Source organism: Brachycentrus maculatus, unplaced genomic scaffold, assembly GCF_059751285.1.
Source record: "Brachycentrus maculatus isolate JH-2025_06_01 unplaced genomic scaffold, ASM5975128v1 h1tg000115l, whole genome shotgun sequence".
In the NCBI taxonomy this organism is placed as follows: Eukaryota; Metazoa; Arthropoda; class Insecta; order Trichoptera; family Brachycentridae; genus Brachycentrus; species Brachycentrus maculatus.
Window position 1 is genome coordinate 2,314,624 of NW_028280868.1, and position 22,877 is coordinate 2,337,500.

The 22,877-nt window shown below is 30.5% G+C and overlaps 2 protein-coding genes across 11 annotated transcripts in view; one reads left to right on the plus strand and one right to left on the minus strand.

Moving 5' to 3' along the window:
* LOC148309942 (spondin-1) overlaps nucleotides 1-4,155 on the minus strand; it is a 190,098-nt gene extending 185,943 nt beyond the window's left edge. For 6 of the 10 annotated variants that reach the window (XM_088259220.1, XM_088259214.1, XM_088259217.1 and 3 more), the window contains exon 1: nucleotides 3,613-4,155. The gene's annotated coding sequence lies outside the window, so the exon portion shown is untranslated. The remainder of the gene's footprint in view (nucleotides 1-3,612) is intronic. The other 4 variants (XM_088259215.1, XM_088259213.1, XM_088259218.1 and 1 more) reach the window with 3 other exon arrangements.
* A 37-nt stretch (nucleotides 4,156-4,192) lies between these two features.
* Nucleotides 4,193-22,877, plus strand: part of LOC148309943 (uncharacterized) — a 40,630-nt gene continuing 21,945 nt past the window's right edge. The window contains exon 1 of the mRNA XM_088259222.1: nucleotides 4,193-4,320. The gene's annotated coding sequence lies outside the window, so the exon portion shown is untranslated. The remainder of the gene's footprint in view (nucleotides 4,321-22,877) is intronic.

Sequence of the window (22,877 nt, forward strand, 5' to 3'; positions counted from 1 at the left end):
AAAAATAACATTGTAAAAGTAACACTTTTGGCTGTAGATATATGTAGAAGGAGGCTAAGAAGAATTATTGGAAGAAAAATAATCTTAGAAATATCGGTTTTGTAACCAATTTCCTAAAAATGGCTTAAATTGTTAAAAAAAAATAAAAATCTACGTATGTATGTATATATGTACTGAAAAAAATCTTTTAATTTTAACAAAACACTGAACGCAAAATATTCAAGCTTTGTAATATTGCTATTGGCAGCTTTATAAATCATTGTAGGTATAAGAATTATTATGCGAGGTGTGTTTGTTTTTTGCTCCGGGAAGTCCTTTTAGCTCTCAACTCACCCCCTAGGGAGAACTGGAGCTAAAGTTGCTATTAAGTTTCATAGAGCGGAATGCAATATGAAGTGACAGAGAATGCACTTTGCGAGGTGACCTGCGTATTGTATATGCATAAAGGAGTTCATATTACATATTTTGTCTATTTAATCTAACTAGGAAGGTTTTTTTTCATGAATGTCTTTCTCAGATACTTTGTGGCACAATTTAAAAACTTTATAAAATAAAACAACTTTATTTTAACCATTTTTTATTGGTACACTTTTTCCGACCGGTTTCGACAAGAACCTTGTCATCATCAGGGTTTATATACTAATTTTAAAACATTTAAATACTCGAAGTAAGGTTATAGTTAATTATCCTTTCTTACGATGCCAAAAACTTCCACACTCTCCGTACAGCATAAGAAAATATGATTCCATTTGTAGCTCACAAGTTATCGTCTAGAGTAGACGTATTCGCAGTGCAATGCTCAATAAAATGCTCCTGTTTTTTAAATCACATTTTCAAATGGTGTATATATATATATATATATATATATATATATATATATATATATATATATATATATATATATATATGTATATATTTATATTGATATATATATATATATATATATATATATATATATATATATATATATATATATATATATATATATATATATATATATATATATATATATATATATATATATATATATATATATATATATATATATATATATATATATATATATATATATATATATATATATATATATATATATATATATATATATATATATATATATATATATATATATATATATATATATATATATATATATATATATATATATATATATATATATATATATATATATATATATATATATGTATATATATATATATGTGTAAATATAAATTTTAACAAATTAACTAAATGAAAGCTGATCAGCCCTCCGTTTCAGGTACCATAAACAGTTTACTTTTTATTTATTTACATTCAGGTTAATAAAAAAAATAATAAAAAAAACTTTTATTGCGTTTGTCTGAATTAGTATATTAGTTTAGTATAGTATAGTGGTTAACACATTTTGCTACCATGAAGGAGGTCCCGGATTTTATTTCTAATGGGATAAAAGAAATTAAAAATAAAGAAAAGTGTAGTTTTATGTAATACTTATTTAATATTACCATGGACTGGTACCTGAAACGTAAGACTGATTAACTGGTTTCGTATTACAAGCAATATTAATATTGCATCAATCAAATACAGTGTCTTACGCATCATTGGGTGCGGATAAGGGTCGGTAGTAGTAGTACCAGAATACCAGTCACCTTGCTTATGTAAACCATCATGTCGACCATTTAAAACCCCGTGTGTAGTATTCATATAAAAGTCAATGGATTTGCAAGCAAACATCTGGTATTGTTTTCGTTGCAAATTTATTTCCTCGTGATATAAATTTACACACTGCGATTGTTAAAAATGTGTTACGCACATGTTTTTATAAATTCAATGGTTCTGACGATAATAAAGTACATATGTTTATGTAAACAAATGTTCAATTCAGTGTTATATCACATTTTTAAAACGAATAACGTACTCTCAATTATTATTTGATTTAATATTGAAATTTGTGCATAACAGTATTTTAAAAACCGAAACTTTCTCGCACCAATGCCGTTAATGTTTTAAGTAAAATAAAAATTCATTTGAACGTGTGACATGTGAAAATAATTATAAATGTGATTTCTACATATTCAACCCACAGATCACATTTAAATGATGGATATAAAGATCCGTTAAAAAATTCCGTTAATGTTTAAAGTAAAATAAAAAATTCATTTGAACGTGTGAAAATTACAATAAATGTGATCTCTGCACATTCGTTCGAGAGATCACATTTATATGATGGATATAAAGATCGCTAAACATGAAATAGATAATGATTACATATAAAACAACAATAAATTAGATATCCTTTAAATTAATAATACGAAACGTCAAACTTTAGCATACTGAATAAATAGACATTTTTAAAAATATACATAATAATAAACCTATAATGAACAATTTGACAAACATAAAAGCTTATTTTCTTTTCTCTATGTTCCAACTGATAAAAAAAAGGATAAGTAAATAAAGAAACAGCTCCTACACCTTTTTAATCCTTCAACATCCCAAGGACACAACTCTTCTTAGACTTCGCTTCACATATGGTGCTTAAAAATGATGAGGGATGCATCGAAATACGTATCACAATAGATTTTTAAAAGAAGTGGGATTTACCAAGTAAAGTTTAAAATAAAAATTACTTACGTTAATATTAAACGTCACATGTCGTATTATCAGAAAGTAACAAACATAATTCATTATGGATATCAAGTACGTCATTTCTTAATCAAATTTCTGCATGCATTGAGCGCTATCAGAGTGACCCAGCGTTGATGTTTGACCTTAGAGGAAAGACGAAGTAACGTCTCGCCCAGAACGAGAAGAGTCCACGTACGTTATATCTTGGTTACCGTAACTGTTGCGTGTTGCGTTATTATTCGTCGGTCAAGGGTAGACTACATTCATCGCATGACCTTACAACTATTTTTTGCGTTATCTCTAAGGGATTCTGTATACTCATACAGATATGGGTCAAGGGCCAAACGATGATAAATTAGTATGCCGCTTGAATTTTCTTCTTATACTGATATTCGTAGCGTTAAAAATGGCACTCGTTTTAAATTAGCTAACCTTGTAAAAATACATACTTATTTTTTGGCATATTACGATAAATATTGATTTTAATTTATTTTACTGGAGTGTTTTTTTTTTTTTTTTTTTTAACATATTTCATAGCGATTTCGTTTAATTTATGTAAAATTCATTTTTAAATACTGCAATTGAAATATCTGTTAAGTTAATTTATTACAAGTATATAGAACATGTAAATGTTGTAGGTATAGGTTTTTTAATTACCAATTTTTGAATACATTTCATGTGGTCATTTTCAAGTCATTTTCACAAAGCACATAGATACATAAAATTTACAAAATAATAATAAACATAATATATATAAATATATATATATATATATATATATATATATATATATATATATATATATATATATATATATATATATATATATATATATATTAATATATGTATATATTTACATATATATTTATATATATATATATATATATATATATATATATATATATATATATATATATATATATATATATATATATATATATATATATATATATTATACATATAAAAAAAAATTATCATACATACCTCGATTCAAAATAAGTCCAGTTTCAAATTTATACTATTGTTTTCCTTGTAACTGCGGATAATGGATCTTTACACGAACGGTAAATAAACGTAAACTCACTCACAAATATTGACAGGTAAAATTAAACATTCACACCACTAAATCATGTTCCCGATAGAGCACTCGATTTTCCGTAAACAAACAAACGAAAATATGTAGAAAAGCTTCGAAATGTCAACCGACGATTTGACGATTCGCGCGAAATTAAAATCGCGAGCGAAGTGACGACCTCTCGGCCCGGCGTGTACTGACAAACTGAAAGCTCGGAAATTTGAAAGCTCTAAGGGTTATCCGAGCAGTGCGCCAACGCGAGGTCAGTATTTCCCCCGAATCGAAAGTGGCGCAGTATTCGGCGATACGCGGGGCGGGTGTATCGGCATTTTTTATTTTTTCTCCGCGTTTTGTTTTATAATAACTAAAGTGGCCTAAATATAGTTTTTGCCGACGGGCAACTGAGTTTCGCAAGGCGCCGTCGCTATTGGCTGACTGTTTGTATTTATAATAAGCATCCAAGTTCGCGTCGCGGCGTTTAATTACGTTTCCGTCTACTTTTTTTCGCTGTGCAAAATTCGAGTGAAAACCATAACAATGCCGGTTAGCTTCGACTGAGCTTGTTTACAAAAAAGCACACGTCACTTTTCTTCTGGATTGTACGATTATCTACGCATGTATAAAACATGTTCAGTTTGAACATTATTTATTTATTTGTGCCAACAATTAGATTATTTCGTAAACATAAAAATTTAACACATGATTAAGACCACTTTTGAGTTGATTATATAAACACGACTAGTTTCGAGAACAACTGGTGAAAATACAAACTGATATCGATGCAATAAGTTTATTTTTTAAAATATGAAGAATGTAAATGGTTTTTTTTTTCACGTTTATTTCATTGTTCAAATTTACAAACAAAGATCCATTTCTATAATTAAATTAAATGAAAGCATACAAAAACCCCTTACCATAACTTATTTGTACTTATTATTTTGATATTATTTTGAAATACTATTTTTTTTTTAAAAAGTCATGGGTCTGTATTTTTTTGCAAATATAAAAATACTGTAATGATTAAAGAAAACATTTCGTTTTTTACCACTTGAGTTTTATTATAGACTACATGTTTCAGAAGTTAAACTTCCATCATTCAGGTCTGTATAATAACTAAAATATAAAATATAAAATTGTTCTATAAATAAGGAGAGGGGAAAGTAAGGGGAAGGGGTTAGTCAAGGAACGGAGTTTGAAAACAAAGGAAAAATGGAAAGCAATGGCGAAGAATTTTGAAACAATATATTATTTAATAAATTATTATTAGAATTCAGGTTTTTTTGTATTTCTAAATTTTTAAGATAATTCATAATTTGACCTTTATATGGAACAAGGTGTAATAATTTTAATTTATGAGAGTGAAATAAGTGATTATTATCAATTATATGATTTGCAAATTCCGAAAAATAATTACTAACAAGACCGCTATAATTTTCTTTAATTCTAATCTCAAAATGTCTTACCACAAAGCTAATGCCGAAACAATAAATAAAATAAAAATACTGTGATAAGTGTTTACTTCAAATAAAAAAAAAGTCTACTTTCTACCACCCCGATTGATGACGTTTTTTTAACCTTTTCTTTAAATATCATCATCGTTTCCATATCACAATTCACGTCTGTGTTAGCGCCCTTGAGGTAGTATTTTACGAAAATGGCGCTTAATACATTATCCAAAATGATTATTACTGTTATTAAAAATCCTACGACTTACGATTTAATTTATTTAAAATTTTTCGAAAAGACTAAGCCCAAATTATAAACTTCGTTGTTTACATACGCAAAAAAAAAAACAATTTGAAAATTTTCCCCGATAAATATAATATTATTTTATCACTGCGCAATAGTGAACGCCCTATTTTCTTTCGAAGACTAACAAAACTAACGTTCAAAATGGGCTAATTAATTAGCTTTCACAACAACGTTTGGTTTCAACATCAATTATAATTTCATCTCTATTACAATTATAGTATTCTGGAACATAATTTAATTTTGAAAACGTAAAAGCATTGAAATATTAGCTTTTATCATACAAACCTATATGTATAATTAATATTAGTTTATATTGTAATTGATATAATTATTTATAAAAAAAAACTATACCCGACCATTTGTGGCTCAGAAAGCACACATTTTTAAAATGTATAAAATGACAATAATCTAGAAGCAATTTAAACGTTCAAAATCTATGAAATAACAATGCCATTAACTACTATACTGTTGAAAATTCTAACTGACAAGACAACAGCTGCTAAGAAGCACGTTTTTTGCCGTAAATAATCTCGTTTGTGTTGCTGTTACGTTCAATAGATGGCCGTGCCATTGCAGTAGAAAAGCTGTCGACAATCGTTGGTCTGTCGAGCACAGTATCAAAGCGCCCTTAGGTTTATCGTCAATAATATGAATTCAAGGTGATCAGTCCAGCACTCCTATTTGGATCTAAGACTGAATTTTTATTTAAATGATAAGGCACAAGAGATGTGAACCTATATTTTTTTTATATATTTTGTAAATTTAAGCCATTGTTAACATTGTGGTACGGTAATATAACACTCTCCTTATCATATATCGTTCACATTGTGTAATACCACGTTTATAAACACTATTTTGTAAAGCAATTAATAAAGACTTATCCATTATAAGTAACCAACTAAATTCAACTTAAAGTCCATTCAATATTCCCATTTGTCTTCTTTCTCTCATTCAAAAAAAAAATTTTAAACCTCAGACCGTAATAATTTTATTTTAATGACCTGATGATGGAATGATTATTCCGAAACCGTTAGTCATGAATTAATGTTTTTTAAAGTGGTTTTACACAAAGTGATCGATGAATGATAAGGAGAGTGTTTTTTCTCTTTATTTTAGATTCTTTTCTTGCATTTCACAATATATTTTAATTTCAAGTACCTACATAAAAAAATATATTAATACAAAAAAAAGATCCCACAAAGGCATAGCCTGTGTGTGGGTAAACATTTTATTTTAGGTTATAATAAAAGAACGCTGGCAAGAATATAATAGAAATTAAAAATAAAGTTAATTATTTTAAACTATCATTTTGATCAGTTTATCACCCTCAAAATATTGTGTACATCTTTTAAACTCTGTCCACTCGAACTTTTATTAGTTATTTGCCTCGTATCGTTTTCTATCGGCATACGTTTTTATCCGAGCATGGCGCAATACGTGCAAATTAGTGCAAGCATTTCTCTCGTTTTTTTTCCCACTCGACTGCTAGGAAATTCCGTTAATTTTCCGGAAGTCGCTCTTGTTAGTCTAGTATTTCCAACAATTAACCTAGAACTGACTATTCCACGAAGTCGTTAGCGCTGGCGACCTAATTAGCGACATTTCACGCTCTGTCCGTGACCACCGACGTGTGGAGTATCGGATGACATGGTCATCAAGTGTCACAGAGCAAACAACATGACCTTCATATCGCCAAGGTCAGATATGATTAGTGATCGTGACGAATTCAATTGAGTACGTGGATTCTAAAGCTCGGTTACCTCCTCTATCGAGGAAAATATGTAAAGCATTTATTCACACTGGTCAACTCAACCATAAACGCTGAGAATCACTTAAAATATCACTTTTATTTTTACCACCATAGGAATCGAACCAGAGACCTCTAAGAAGTTTAACGCGCTAAATACTTCATTACAAAGGAAAACAAATAGGTCTTTTTGAGGGATTCTTTTTTGTGTAGACAAACAAGGTTAATTTTTTTTATTTTTTTTTTTATTGGAAGGAAAAACAACAGTTACAATAAATGATAAATCAGAATAATAAAAAAATCATCAGTACCAATGACAGTTCTTCACATCTATGCATAAGAAAAGTCTATATATTAGAAGAGACATGAGACAAGGATGGGATAAAGAGAAAAGGAGATGACAGTTATAGGAAAAGAAGAAAAGGAAAGGACAGGGAAAAGAATTACCCTTTTAGGTTTATAAGATTTCGAACAATTTAGCTTTAAAGTTTATATTATATACTTATAACATAATATAATAAAATACCTTGAAATATTGTAAATGTATGTAAATTATAAAGACCATTCCTAAAGATTATTCAAAGCTTGTTAAGAACTCTCGCGTGGTTATCAAACAATTTCACAATTTTATACTTATTTTCAATGTTGAACTTAATCGAAGCCTTCTACGTAAAGTTCATACTTCTAAACTCGTGGAAAAGTTTACTCTTTTCACAGAAAGATTGATTAATTAAGATGTTCAAGATTTATCGCCTTCCTATCGGATTAAATCCTTCGATATTTATCGTAAATAATTTCAAAGTTTCGATACCTTTCATATTAATTTCAACTGTAAAAGGTGAATTTCGAGAACCAATTTGGTTTAATTAATTCAACGGTGTGAATAATCACAAATTGGTTACTCTGCCTTACAAAGAAGTCCCAGGATTTAACCTTCTGAGAGGACTGTAGACGACTTTAATTAGGATTCATACTTTGCAAAGACGGTACAACTTCAGAATGCGACTGTGAGACAGTATATTTGGGGAAAAAAATCGAAAAGAAAGTAGAAATACGTTAATTAACACATACTGTGTCAAAATACGTCGCCATTATTATCTATGTTTTCTTTTACAAAAAAATCTTGTTCCTTAACCCCCTCCCCCCTTTCCAACATTTCCAATATTACCCTATCAACTTTTATATATACCCCTAAATATATTTTGTTTTCATTTTCACCTGTAGATGAAAAAATTTGTAAGTTTTCGAAACTAGTCGTGTATAAAAATAAAACTCATTAAGTGGTTTATTACAAGTGTTTAATTTTTTTAAAATAATAACTTTGTTCTCGACAAGATTATAGTATACCGTTTTTGAGATAAACCTGTCTCTTCATTAGGATAATCACTGTACCACCTTACAAACAATACTTCACATACTTACAAATACACAAAATATCACGTGCGTTTTTATTAATGTCATATTTTGTAAAATTTTAAGTATAGATAGTGCTATAGTAGTGACGTGTAGTATTATTTGGATGTTGATCGTCCTGACGAAGAGACGTGTTTGTCTCGAATCGATGGACTAAAATCTCGATGAGTGGTTTTAAAAACAGTTACTTACATTTTTTTAATGGCTGGCCACAAAGTAAACAGCTTTTAATACTGTTTTTAAAATAACACAATATATATTTTTTTTAGAAAAGCGGTTCAGTAGCAATTATTTGGGTACTCGTGGTTATACTACATACTCGTACAATCTTATGTACATACGTTAAACAAGCCATTACTAATGTATACGAATCTCTTGAGATTTCCGCATATCATATATATATATATTTAAAGTTAATTATAATATATGTATGTTGTTGTTTTTTTTATAAAAAGGAAGAAATAAAAACATGATACGACGCGATTTTAAAGGATTTTCAAAAGCATTTCCATGTAATACAAATTTCTTTGATACTTTAATTTTTGACTTGTAAAAGAGGATATCAAACGAATGATTATATTTCGAACATATTTTGAGTTTAAATCATCTTTGAGACAAATCATGTCCCTCAGATAGGGCATATTTATATGTACATAAAAAATTCAGAAATAATTTATACGATTTTTCAACACGAATTTGTAGCTTTTCGACATTTCTTTGATCCTAATAAATTAATACATCCTCCTGTAGTATTTGTGAAATTAATAATAAAAATGTACTCAACGTACTGGTACGATAATCAGGTCAAATATCATCCGATATACTTCAAATATAATTAAAGATAATGCGAACATCTAAATTATTTTATTTAATTGTAATTTTTTCTTCCAAATTAATATATAACTAACTAACCATCACGCCGCTTACCATAGGGACAGGCTGAGGAATAGAACGCCTAACCAATCTGTCTTTGCAAACAATCCTCGCCTCTTTGACCGTAGCAATTTTACTTAAGTCTGTAGACTGATGATGAATAATTATTCCGAAACCGGTAATCATCAAGTAGTGTTTTTAAGTGATGTTTGATAATTCAAGTTTTGCTGAGTACATACCACTATTTTTTACAATCTATTGTTATATGTGTTTCGATGCATTTTGCGTCATTTTCAAACAACGTAAATGAAGATTATTCAAAATTTTAGAGTTGTGTCCTTGAAATTAGAATCAGCTTCACATACGGTATTTAAATATGATATCACAATAGATTTAAAAAAAAATGGTATTTACTAAGTTGAACATAAATTAAAAATATATACATTTTACCACAAAGTGACTTTTTTAAATTTTGGTTCTTATTATTTACAAAAATATATCGATTTCATACTATTTCTGTGAGCCTAAGCGGCTCATTATAAGAAATAGATATCAAATTGCGGTAGAGTGGATTCGAACCGAGAAACTCTGACTTAAGAGTCCGCGACACTTACCACGGGACCACAACCCGACTGCTACATCAATGAAGATATTTCACCAAGTGAACGATGAACGATAAGGAGATTGTTACTTTGTATTTTGTTCGTAAGAGCTTAAGTCACTTGGAAAAGATAGAAGGCTTATAAAAAAATGTTTTAAAAAAATATATATAAAACATGATTAAAAAATATTTTTGAAAACTGACGCCTTTAAAAGTCATAGCATACAAAATAAATTTTGAAATAATATTACGTGGTTTGAATTGTTGGTGATTTATTGGTCTCTCTTGATCATGCCGCCTCTCGTATTTCTTCAATTTAGTGTTCTTATAAGCTCCCTAAGGATTCCGGGAGACATGTTCTGCTGTGGCTTATCAAGGGTTTAGGAATATAGCGAAGATCCTGAGTGTCTGCTATAAAATATTGCTAGGAAAATATAAGGTACGGTAATAAAACTGTAGGTATTTCAAAATTCTTTCCCATGGGTTCTTTACATAAGATTATTTTGTGTTATGAAAAATTGACGTGAGAATATATTTTTCAAGGGAAAAATATACACAGAATTTGTAAATATTTTTCAACAGTCTAAAAACTTAAACTTTTTGATAATTCATTATACAAATGTATTTGGTAACATAAAATTTTGCATGATAGGGATGGAAAGGTTGATTTAGATATAAAACAGAGAATGAATTTTAGTGGGGCACTGAAATCAGTTGTAGCAATCAAAAACCCTAGCAGTGCACGCTAAACTAACTGTGCACAATAGGCTCGTTGTACTAATCCCAATGTATGGAGGTGAAAGATGAAGTTGGCAAAAGAATGATGAAAGAAGACTGAACTCGGTCGAAATGCGAACCTTTAGACAAATATGCGACAAAACAATGTACCTATAATATGATAGATGTTTAAATGGTGGATAAAAAATAATGCAAGGCTGAGATAAACGTTATAGATAAAATTAAGAAAGAAAAGTTAACGAATTATTGAAACTTTACGTTAAAAAGTGATGAATCTGATTTACTAAACATTACAAAACCGACTTGCTGTAGCCCAGAGGCCAGCATAGGGGTCCGGCCGCGGTCCTACTCACCACGCCATTTGTCAAATCCACCCCTAGATCGCTTACTCAACTCTGCTCTACCCTTACAGCCTCAAACATTAAATACCACTCCCCCAATCTTGGAAATTAATATCTCTTTCCCAGTGAGCTGGGAACAATTAGTCCTTTTCGTGGATCATTTATTAGACCGGCTAGATTAAACGTGTTCCAGAATCCCCGACATTACTCGGACTTGGCAAAATCGCGTGAATGCTGGTTCTTTTACATGCCTGTAAACAGATGAACACTCGTTACTATAGTAAAAGGTTTCAAACACTGAATTAAAGCTTTAATTTGCTATTAATGCGTAAAATACAACATGCCGAACTAATTAACAAAGACATTCAAAGCTTTGTAAGACCAGTGCTCAGGAAATAAGTAATAAAAAAAAAATTATTTATAAACATATGTATTTGTACTCATTAGGTATCAGATACAGGATAATTCACCCTACGGATGATTTATCAATATCAAACATGTCTCAACTAGAGATGAAGTACCTATTGTTTGAGATCGTTCCAACATATAGACAATGTAATTAATCCAGTATGGATGTTCAATTTTCTCCGCCTCTATGGTGTATTAGTTAACACATTTGGCAATCATGCTGGACGCCCCAGGTTCGATTACAATTTTTACACGCTTATACTGATAATATTAATCTGGATTAGAACCTGAAGCGCAGGATTGATTTACTTTCAAATAATCAACGATCAACTGAACATGTTTCAATTCGATGTAGTGGTCTTTACGTTATTGATTGGGGATAAAGGTCAGTAGTAAAAGCAGATGCTCAATATAGTCTGAATGGTAAAGGTTGCGCAGGGTATAAAGTGATCACTTAAGTCAGCCAGTGCCAGATCGTATACTCTGCAATCTTCATACCATACTCCTTTCGTCAAAAAATATATTTATATATATATATATATATATATATATATATATATATATATATATATATATATATATATATATATATATATATATATATATATATATATATATATATATATATATATATATATATATATATATATATATATATATATATATATGGATTTAATTTTTTTTATTTATATCCTGTAATTTAAGAATAGAGAAAAAATACTTTAGAAATTGTCACTTTGTGTTACTATCTTTGCATTTTAAAAATTAATTTTACCTGGTAAATATCATATTTTTAGGTATTTAATGGTGTTTGAAATTTATGCAGAATGCGTCAAAACACACGATAAATTTCAAGGAATAGCAGCTTTTACCAACTGAAATTTGGATTTGAAATTATATTGCAATACAATGAAAATATATTGGTAAAACATTTCTGAAAACACTTTTCATTGATACAATATTAGGGAATTCAATGGTCATTAAAAATAAATTGGAAATTTAGACTTTACTCGAGGAACAAAATATAACGATAATGACTTTAATCATTCGTCAAGTGGATGACATCAGAATCGGTTTTCGTTTGTCATCATTATGAACAGAAATAATGATCTCATTATTATTTTGAGTTTGTGTATTCGTACCAGCGATTTTATCCTTTAATGCGATTTTCTATATTCAAAAAAGTTGACTGTAAATTTATTGAATATTTCTTTTACAACAATACATAATATATAAGTTTATTTTTGATTTCTCAACAAAGATAATGTCTGGGTTTACAGGGCATTTACAGGGCATACGAATTTACCAATTTACAGGGCATACGATCTGTTAAAGACTGGTTTAGGTGATCGCTCTATAGACGTGAAACATCCACCATTGTAGACATAAGTAGAACGGTGAATGTTACACGTGTGGAAAGTGATCACTCAAACCAAACAATGATTTAGCCCTTTAAATACCGAGAAATTTTTATTCTTCTCCATCTATTTTGAGGGATCAATTTAAATATTTCTTAAGTGGACAGGCAACGTGGAGTTGTTGGATAGACGCTCGACTGCGAAACTGGCTTCGCGGGTTCGATTCCTACCAATTGCAAAATGAATTCAAGAAAGATTTATTTTCAATAGGTCAAGGTGTTTGTGATGTATTTTTCATATTTACTTTCCCTATCCTAACTATCCTACCTGCAGACAAGCATCTAAAATAAACGCTTCGTATTAATCTAAAATAGATGGGTTATTCCTTTAAATAATTAAAATTAATTGATATCTCTGTAAAATTAAATTAATTTGTTTTCACCACTTTTTTCATTAATACAATTTAACCTACCAGTTTCGACAATACCTTGTCAGCATTAGGTTTTATATTATATCAAAAACATTAAAATACACTCATCAAAAACATCCACACACTCCATTAAAATCCTAAATGTTATTTATTCATATTGTTATTTTTATTGTTATTTAATAAAAATAACATTTACGATTTTTATATTATATTATAATAATATAATATAAAAATAGTATGTGAGTGTGTGGAAGTTTTTGGTGGTAGTATTTTAATGATTTTTATTTAAAATAAACCCTTCATGATAACAAGGTATTGGTAAATTGTATTAGTAAAAAAAAGTGGTGAAAATAAAGTTAATTAATTTTATAAAGATATTATAAAATGCATGACAAAGTATCTGGGGAAAACATTCAAGAAATAAAATTAATTAAGCCCATAATTTTACAACACGATTTGTGGACACTCAAAATATTATTTTAGTTTTTGACTGCCATTTTCAGTGAAATTGCATTTCATGTATATTTTTCTGAGACGAACAAATATTTTCCGATAATGTTATTTGATCAGCAACTAAGTTTTCTCATCACTGAAGTTATCATACTAGTGAGGGGGAAGACATTTTTTCTATTACGTACAAAATAAGGTACAAAACAAACTATTATTAAATATTACATTTCTGATGAATTTAAATTATATGAAATGAATTCGCGTACTGTGTTATAAGAATATGTATATAAAAACATAAAGTAAGGATTGAAAGTTAGTTTAAAATTTATTTGAAAGAGTTTTTAATAAGTTATGTTTTTCAAAATATTATATTTACTGACTTATCCATTAGTCCGATGATATTGGTAACGACGAAGCACGGTCGCTGGCAATATTTTATGAAACTGAAAAATCATGTTTTTTTTTGTTAAATACCATATTAAATGTACATACTTATGTTTATTTTCATATCTTTCTAATAAAAATTGTATCATTTTTCCTGGACAATAATTTTCCCTTAAATATATTTTGACGTTACTTCTTCTTACCTCAGCAGAACCGTGAAAAGTTAAGTTGAAACTCTAGCGAGGGCCACTAAATGTGCTTTCTCAAGATATCCAAAGATAACATCTCAACTCGGTCCAGAAACTTCACAGCTTACTGGTCCCTCGATGATAAAAGCCTTTTAAGGGGCTTTACCCACGTATTCATAATCTCAGACTCGAAACAGTTACCGACCGATCTCGGAGAAAGGCCCCAAAAAGGGCCATCTTACTTTGATGGCGGAAATACACAGACAACCCAAAAATCGGTATTTTACTATGAGGGCTGGTATTCTACTGCGTACGAGGAACTTCGTACTTGTTAAATACTAAATTCTAGTGGATATTCAAATTCCATTTTAATTTGCAATTCATACAAATTTTGATACTTGGCTAAAGATAAACGGAACTATCACATTAACCTCTAAGCGGGTGTGATTTTGCAAGGAAAATATGTGTATAGTATGTGATTTCACACAAATACTTGATTGTTTGCAAAGACAGATTGGTATGGCCTTCTATTTTCTCTGCCTACCAGGTATGAAGTACTAAGCCGAGTACTCGTATGTGAAAGAAGGTGACAATTGAAGGATAAATATCTTCCACATTTTGGGTAGGTACTATGGTTGTCAATGGGTAGAACGGTGAACGTGACAAAACAATCACTAAAACCAGCCTTTGACCCAGACCTCCATATTTTTCATTATCTTAGTAAATATAACAACATGGTTAAAACATTACTTCTGTATGTAATCGATAAAAAGTAGGAAGAAAAATACATCTTAATCCCTTTTTCTAGTGGTATCTTTGAATATGCCGAGTCTTCATTGGAAATACAATACATTTTATTTATTTCATAATCTCTACACCACGCCGATGCCTGGTGTGAAAAGATAACGTCTGTTTTGATGAGCAAATAATTCATTTTGTTTATCTGTCGAAAACGAAAATCATTTTCGGGCCGTTAATGATAAACCCAACAAAAGCTTTGTTTCCACCGTTCGGTTTTCGCTGACGCATGTTTGTAACCCATTTCCACGAACTGGAGCACAGCAACCATTCATGTTCTCTTCTACCTTCGTAAACGCCATCATTTGTGAGATTATTCGGATGACGAATCTAAAAAACAAGATAATATTGTATCTTGTTTTTCAGAGATATGTATCCTGTAATGAATTTTACAGTGTTGGTATAAAATTGTTAGTTTAAAAAAATCATTGTTATCTCATGTTAGGTTATGTAACATTTGTATATATATATATATATATATATATATATATATATATATATATATATATATATATATATATATATATATATATATATATATATATATTGAGCTACCAGAAACTTATAGATATACTGCCAAATAATGGATAGTGGAGATATGTAGGTAGATCTGAAATATAATCGATTACATGTCATAAGCAATTTATTTTTCATACAATTTTATAAACATATAAGTATTGTAAAATGTTCCCCAGTACGGAAAAATCTAATGAAGGCACATCACTGTACAATAATTTGTAATTAAGTTTGATGCAAACATTAAATTACAAATTACGCACAATGGAGTATGTATGAAAATATGTAGTAATGTGGAAGTTGCAAAGATTGTTTGGAAAGACAGATTGATGTAGCGTTCTATTATCTCTGCCTATCCCTGTAACGATGCGGCGTGACAGTTAGTCAAATTGTTTACACATATAGATTTTTAATTATGGTATATTAGTGTCCCATTTTTCATTGAACCTATAGTGAGTCGTAGCTTTCCCGCCATTCGCAGGCTGCGTCATGCAGATTTGACAGCTGTCACCCTCGGGAGCGCCCCTACTCCCCCCCCCCTCACCCTTCCATCCCCCCTACCGCCATCTACCAACCCCCTGTAACAAATTGACAGAATGATCGAGCCTAGTTCCAGCCAAGCGTGACAATATCAGCATAAAATATGGCAGGAAGTGTCCCGATAACTCAAATCTTTGAGCCTTTAAATTATGTAATTGCAACAGGTCCACTAAATGACGTGAAATTCAGCGATTTTTCCCAGCATTGAAAATATACTGCCACAAAATTATGTTAAAAAAAGCTAACGGATTGATTAAATAATTTTCCTAAAATAAATCACTTTCTCCCTAACAATTACTTCTACTACTACCATAGTCATACCATCACGACGTTTCCTTGCAGGAGTAGGCAGAGAGGATGAAACACAATACTCTTCTGTCCTGACATACACTCCTAGCTTCCCTCACGTCCACACATCTAGTCATACCTGCCCCCCGATTACGCAGACTTTTGACACTACCAGATTTTAGGTTATGATGGATTTGATCGTGCCGAGTCTTTTTCAGCCGCTCTCGTTCTGTTCTCTCACTCACATTCACAAAATATTCTTTTTCAGTCGTTTTCTCGTCGTTCATTCGCTCCATATGTCCAAACAACCTCAAAGAACTCTCCTTTATATTTTCAATCATCTCTACTTCGGCCTTACATTCCTCTGTTATATCTTACATATTTTTTATTTTCTTATTATTCTTACCCCTATCCGCACCCAATGGTGTATAGGGCACTGCATCGTATGGACGCAGTTTTGCAGTAAGACAATGTGATCATTTTTGCGCTTCTTGTACCATTCCAGGGTGATATTAAATAAATATGAGGGTGAAAATAATTGTTTTGTTATGAATTTTATTCGTTTGAAAATGCTATAACAAGGCTAAACAATTGTTACAAATTTATTTTTATGCTTTTTTTAACAATATGACTCAAAAAATCAGTGTTAAATTTTCACATTTAATAAATAAATATTTAACGAATTTAACTTAAAATTTATTTAGTAATCTCGAAAAGAAAGTAAGATATTTCTTATGAAGTAAATATGGAAGTCTCGTGTCGCCTCTGTTGGTATATGTTTAAAAACCGCAACTATAATCCCTTGACGGTTATATGCAGCAGACACACATAGTATTATTGTTTCCCGAACGTCGCATGCTGTCCTATGCTGTTTAAGCGCTTTTATGGTCTCTGATGCGCGTTATTGATTTTGCTACCTATTCACTCATTAAAATTTACATATTAGATTCACTAGGGGTCGCTTTTCGCGGGTAGAATTGGTGCTAGTGATAAGGATTCATTTTCCAGTGCTTGGTTTAGGATTTATGTAAATATTAATACAATTATCTTTTGGACATGAAGAAAACTGCAAAAATCTCTTGATTTTTCTTAAGCACACCACACATTAATGATTAATAATGTCCTAATGAACCTAAAAGGATTGTACACTTTAAAAACGCTACCTCAATGTTTAGAATAAAAGATTAAATATGTAAAAAATATTATTTATCATATTATTCACCCTACGAATGATATGTTCAAACTAATTAAATACTTCACAAATTTCTCAACTGATGGCGCCACAATCAGTTATCCTTCCAAATCTATCGAAAATTGTAACAGCATAAGGAAAGTAAACGGAACCATTTCATTTGTACAGGTTTCAAAGAATTAATGCCGCATAGAAGTTCAATAATGGGAAGAATGATGAACGTTACACAAGTGTATAAAGTGATCGCTTAAGCCAGCCAAATGCCAGTTCGAAGCCCTGGGATGCCCAGACTTCAATCTTCTTTCATATAAAAAAATGAAAGACATTGCAAATCGAGTTGAGTCATTTATAATATAAATATAACAAAATTATGTGGATCATGTCGCTCACTCCTTTCAACAACGTCATTTTTCAGGAGATCGTTTTAAAAGTTTAAAAATATAATACTATGTATTAAAAATAAATACAAGCCACTTATTGAACTTTTTACTGTACAACAGATCTTTTTAGATAAAACTTGAATGTTTTCTCTCCATTTGAAAAATATTTAGTTTATTAAAAAAAAAAAACAATACGTTTTCTTCAAAATGCAAAAACAACACTTTCTGCCCTGTAGTGGGTAAATATTAAGTTAAAATATGCCTCTTTTGTTGGGATATAGTACATTTTCTGGGCATTCCGATAACATGCACAACTGAAAATTTAAGATTTTTTATATATGACGTTGTTGAAAGGAGTGAGCGATGTGTATTATTAAACTTTTTATTTTGTTTCTATTGTCTTAATGTCAATACTTGAAAAATTACAACATTTTGAGTGTGTCCAAATACTTTTTCACAAAATCTGGATTATCTCCAATTACAGGAGTAGTGAATTTGAGTAGTGTGGTTGTCAATAATGGGTAGAATTGGTGAATGTTACACGTGTGTAAAGTGATCACTTAAACCAGCCTATGACGGTCGTCAGCCCCGTAAATGCCCAGACTTCCATATTCTTCTTCATCTTTGATGAGATGTCAAAAAATAACTTGAAAAGTTAACGCATTAAATATAAAAATAGCAGATCTTATAATACTAACTTTGTCTAGGTACTGAAAATTCACTGTCATTTTTGTTACTACTATACGTATAAGTTTGACTTTGACTGAATTTCTGTTCGAGGCAATCCGTCTAAGTAAGGACATTAAGTAAATCCTCAGCCCTCGCAATCATTTTTATATCTTTTTGACGGTTGTCTGTCTGAATATACATAATATTTATTGTTTTCGTCCATGTTAAGTTCAGGCGTAAACTTTACCGTGGATCATTCACCCGACAATTTACCTTTTACGAGTTCAAAGACTTTAAATAAGGTAGGTTTTTTCAATACCATTGCAATTTAATTTTCATGCATTGAACCTTTCAAACAAAAGAACTTTTTGAAATATTTGAATCACAAATATCAACTTTTTTAAACTCCTGTAATTGGAGATAATCCAATTTTGTGAACAAGTATTTGGACACACTCAAAATATTGTTCACAAATATCAATTTATTATTGTAAATTTCCCATTAATCTAAAATAACTATACATCTAACTAACTTACCATCAAGCTGCTTCCCAGCAAGGGTAGCCAGAGTGAATAGAACGCCACACCAATCAGTCTTTGTGCTCATGACTTGACCTTTCTACGTAACTGAGAAAAATTAGAAAATTTGAAGGGACATGAATTTTTTAATTCTGATCCCACTTTAATTAATTATTTGTTTTTCCAAAAGTCATCATCATTATTGTCTATGTTCTCACTAAACAAGTGTCGGCCCTTAACCCCCTCCCCTTTTACTATATTACCGCACCCATCTCTTCATACCAGTATATCTGAATATTTTTTGACCATTATTTTTGTTAATCATATTATGTCGTTCAAAATATCTGTCGTCTTCGAAACCAGTCTTGTAAAATGAGATAAAACTATAAGTGGTTTATCACAACTGTTTTTTTTAATAAACACGTCATTGCACAAAGTAAATGCTAAATCGATAAATAGTACTGGATGTAATTCATCTCTTTGTTCCCGATAACTATGCCCGGTTTCGGTATATAAGGTTGTTCTGCTAAGCAATTAATACTACCGACCGGTCAATGATAATACCGATCGGTAGACATATTTCCTTTCCCAACCGTATCTCCTTGCGTATCGACCTCTTCGACCTCGATAAGGGTGCCTTTAAAAGGGTAATACTGCGTTTACTTTAATGCCTGTATATGTTAAGAGCAAATTGATTATTCAAGGATAGTATTCATAGTGTTGATCACATAAATGTAGTAATTTTTTATTTGCTTAGGACAATTTTTTATATTGGCCGTTCATTATAAATACAGCTTTTATGTCTATGGGGACATAATTGAAGAAAATTTGAAAGACAATTATTGAAAGCAATTAGACAAACAAACATAACCTAATTTAACGTAACCTTATCTACGCTAACTGTTTTTTGTGTTAGTTTTTTAGATGTATTAATTTGTTAAGATATAATTTATCGTGTCTGCCTCCGTAGTGTAATGGTCAGCACGCTCGGCTACCGTTCTGGAGGTCCCGGGTTCGATTCCCAGGGGGGTTGAAATAAATATTTGTGATTTTTTCACTGTTATATTTATTCAATATTACTCTGAACTGGTTCCTGAAGCGGAGGGCTGATCACCTTTCCTTCATGTGTAAACGATCAAGATAACACTGCGTTATATGACGCAGTGCCCTATGCACCATTGGGGTGCGGAAAAGGGTTTTATTATTTTATTATTATAATTTATCATATATGGAAGTGATTCAAAATATTCTTAATTTGCCCACTAGATTTCCAGCATTGCAAATTATGCCCGGGGAATGTAACATTTTCCACATAATTTATTACTATGTCACATATTATTGCATTTAAAATTACATTTTTTAATTAAATTTCACTTGGTAAATACAATTATATTTCATTAAATCTTTTGTAAAACGTATTTCAATGCATTCCTCGTTTTCAAACGCCATATTTGAAGCTAAGTCTACATTTTTGAGTTCTCTTTTTGGGACGTTGAAGGATGAAGAGGGGGTAGGAGTCTTTTTTTATCAGTAGAACATGGACCACAAGGGAGAAGCTTTAGTCATTGTAATGTTGGTAATTATGCGGTTTTTATTATTTTAATTTTTATGAAGTTCAATTGTTTCAATACGTTGCAGTTTATGACTTTTCGAAACAATTTTTAAGATTTCTAAGTTATTGTTGTTATATCGCTCACTCCTTTCAAGAACGTCATAAATCAAAAAACTTGATTTTTCAGGAAAACATTTTTAAAGTTTAAAAATAAAACACAATGTATTAAAAATAAATATTAAGCCACTTATTGAACTTTTTTCTGAGCAACAGATATTTTTAGGTAAAACCTGAAGGTTTTTTCTCCATTTGAAAAATATTTAGTTTATTTAAAAAAATAATTAAACAATACCTTTTCTTCAAAATGAAAAAACACATTTCCTGCCCTGTAGCGGGTAAATATTAAGTTGAAAATATGATTCTTTTTCTGGGGTATAGTACATTTTCTAGGCATTCTGAAAACATGCATAACTGAAAATTTACGATTTTTGATTTATGACGTTCTTGAAAGGAGTGAGCGATATGTGTGATTGTTATCTATTAAATGGTTGCTTTTTAAATTTAATTGGAAAGATATCATCACAAGGCGACTGCCGAATCAATTAATGAAATTTCAAATCACGCCTAATTATTTGCACTGGCCGTAACATATACAAACTATTCGTTCGTTGTCGATTAGTTTTTTTCTTACATATATTTTTTTTTCCTTCTCGCATGGAACTGAAATGGCTTCACTTCAACCAGCGCATAAATCTTCAATCTGTCACACTACTTTAAAATATTCTTTACAACCCCAATGCACCTAAATCTCTTGCTGAAAACTTTATATACCTCTCAGATCATGGACATGAACACTTTCTATCCCTCGCCATAACACATCATTCTTCAGTAATTCCTTCTCTGTCCAAGCGACCAGACTATGGAATAAATTACCTCTCTTTCTAAAAAATGCACCTTCTCTAATAACTTTTAAGAAACGTCTGAGACATTACTATCTATCATTAGATTCCTAACTGTCCATCAAACTCCCTTGTTTTTCCCTCTTCCATAAACACCATTTTCCTTCGCCTTCATTATCATGAATTTGTAATTTATGTTTTTTTAATGTTAAAGCGCTATCTACCCTCTGGTTGCAAACAGCTATATATGGTATAAAAAGTTTTGACCATATTTAAATAAATAAATAAATATTACAATCATAAATACAGTTTGCTTTCTTATGTAATATTTCAACTACTTGCCTGACGCATGTATATGTTATAAACTATACAACAATACTATCAGCTACCTGCTACGGATGAGATGATAATAAAAAATAATAATAACATCGTAAGCGATATACGTTAGTAAAGTGTATTATCGGATTAACGTTATATGCGTGATAGATAATTCAATTGAGTTATTTAATTCCAAGAAATAGGATCAACACTTGTACCGGAAGTAAAAATTAATATTTTTATCTTTATAGCCGATTAACTAAATGTATGTATTATATGCGTTGGTATAATATATCCTAAGCGTGATTATTATGATATCTTGATCAATAACCTCTATTGTTTTCTACCTAACTTACTATCACGAGAATAGAACGCCACACCACTCTGTCTTTGCAAAGAATCCTTTTCTATGTTTATGCACCTCCCCATACATATTTGCCAATTATTCCGATTGCTGATCTGACCACGCATAATATTTTAAATACTTGATAATGCCAAGTTTTCATCGGTCTTCATCTGCCCTATTTCCAGCTACATTTGCCTCATAAATATATTTTACTCTTCTTTCCTCACTCTTTCGATCCACATGTCCAAACCATCTTAACACATCATTACTCATCTCTCTTAACTTTATGGATGATGCTATCTGTGCCATGCATTTTTCCTTATTTCACCATTCGAACATCTATCATGCATCGTTTTGTTGCACATTCGTTTGATAGATGGCATTGCGACTGCATTATGTTTACTTTCATCCTTCTTGTGCTACCTTTATGCTTCATTTCCATATATGTAGGAGTATATGGTCTAGTACCAGGACT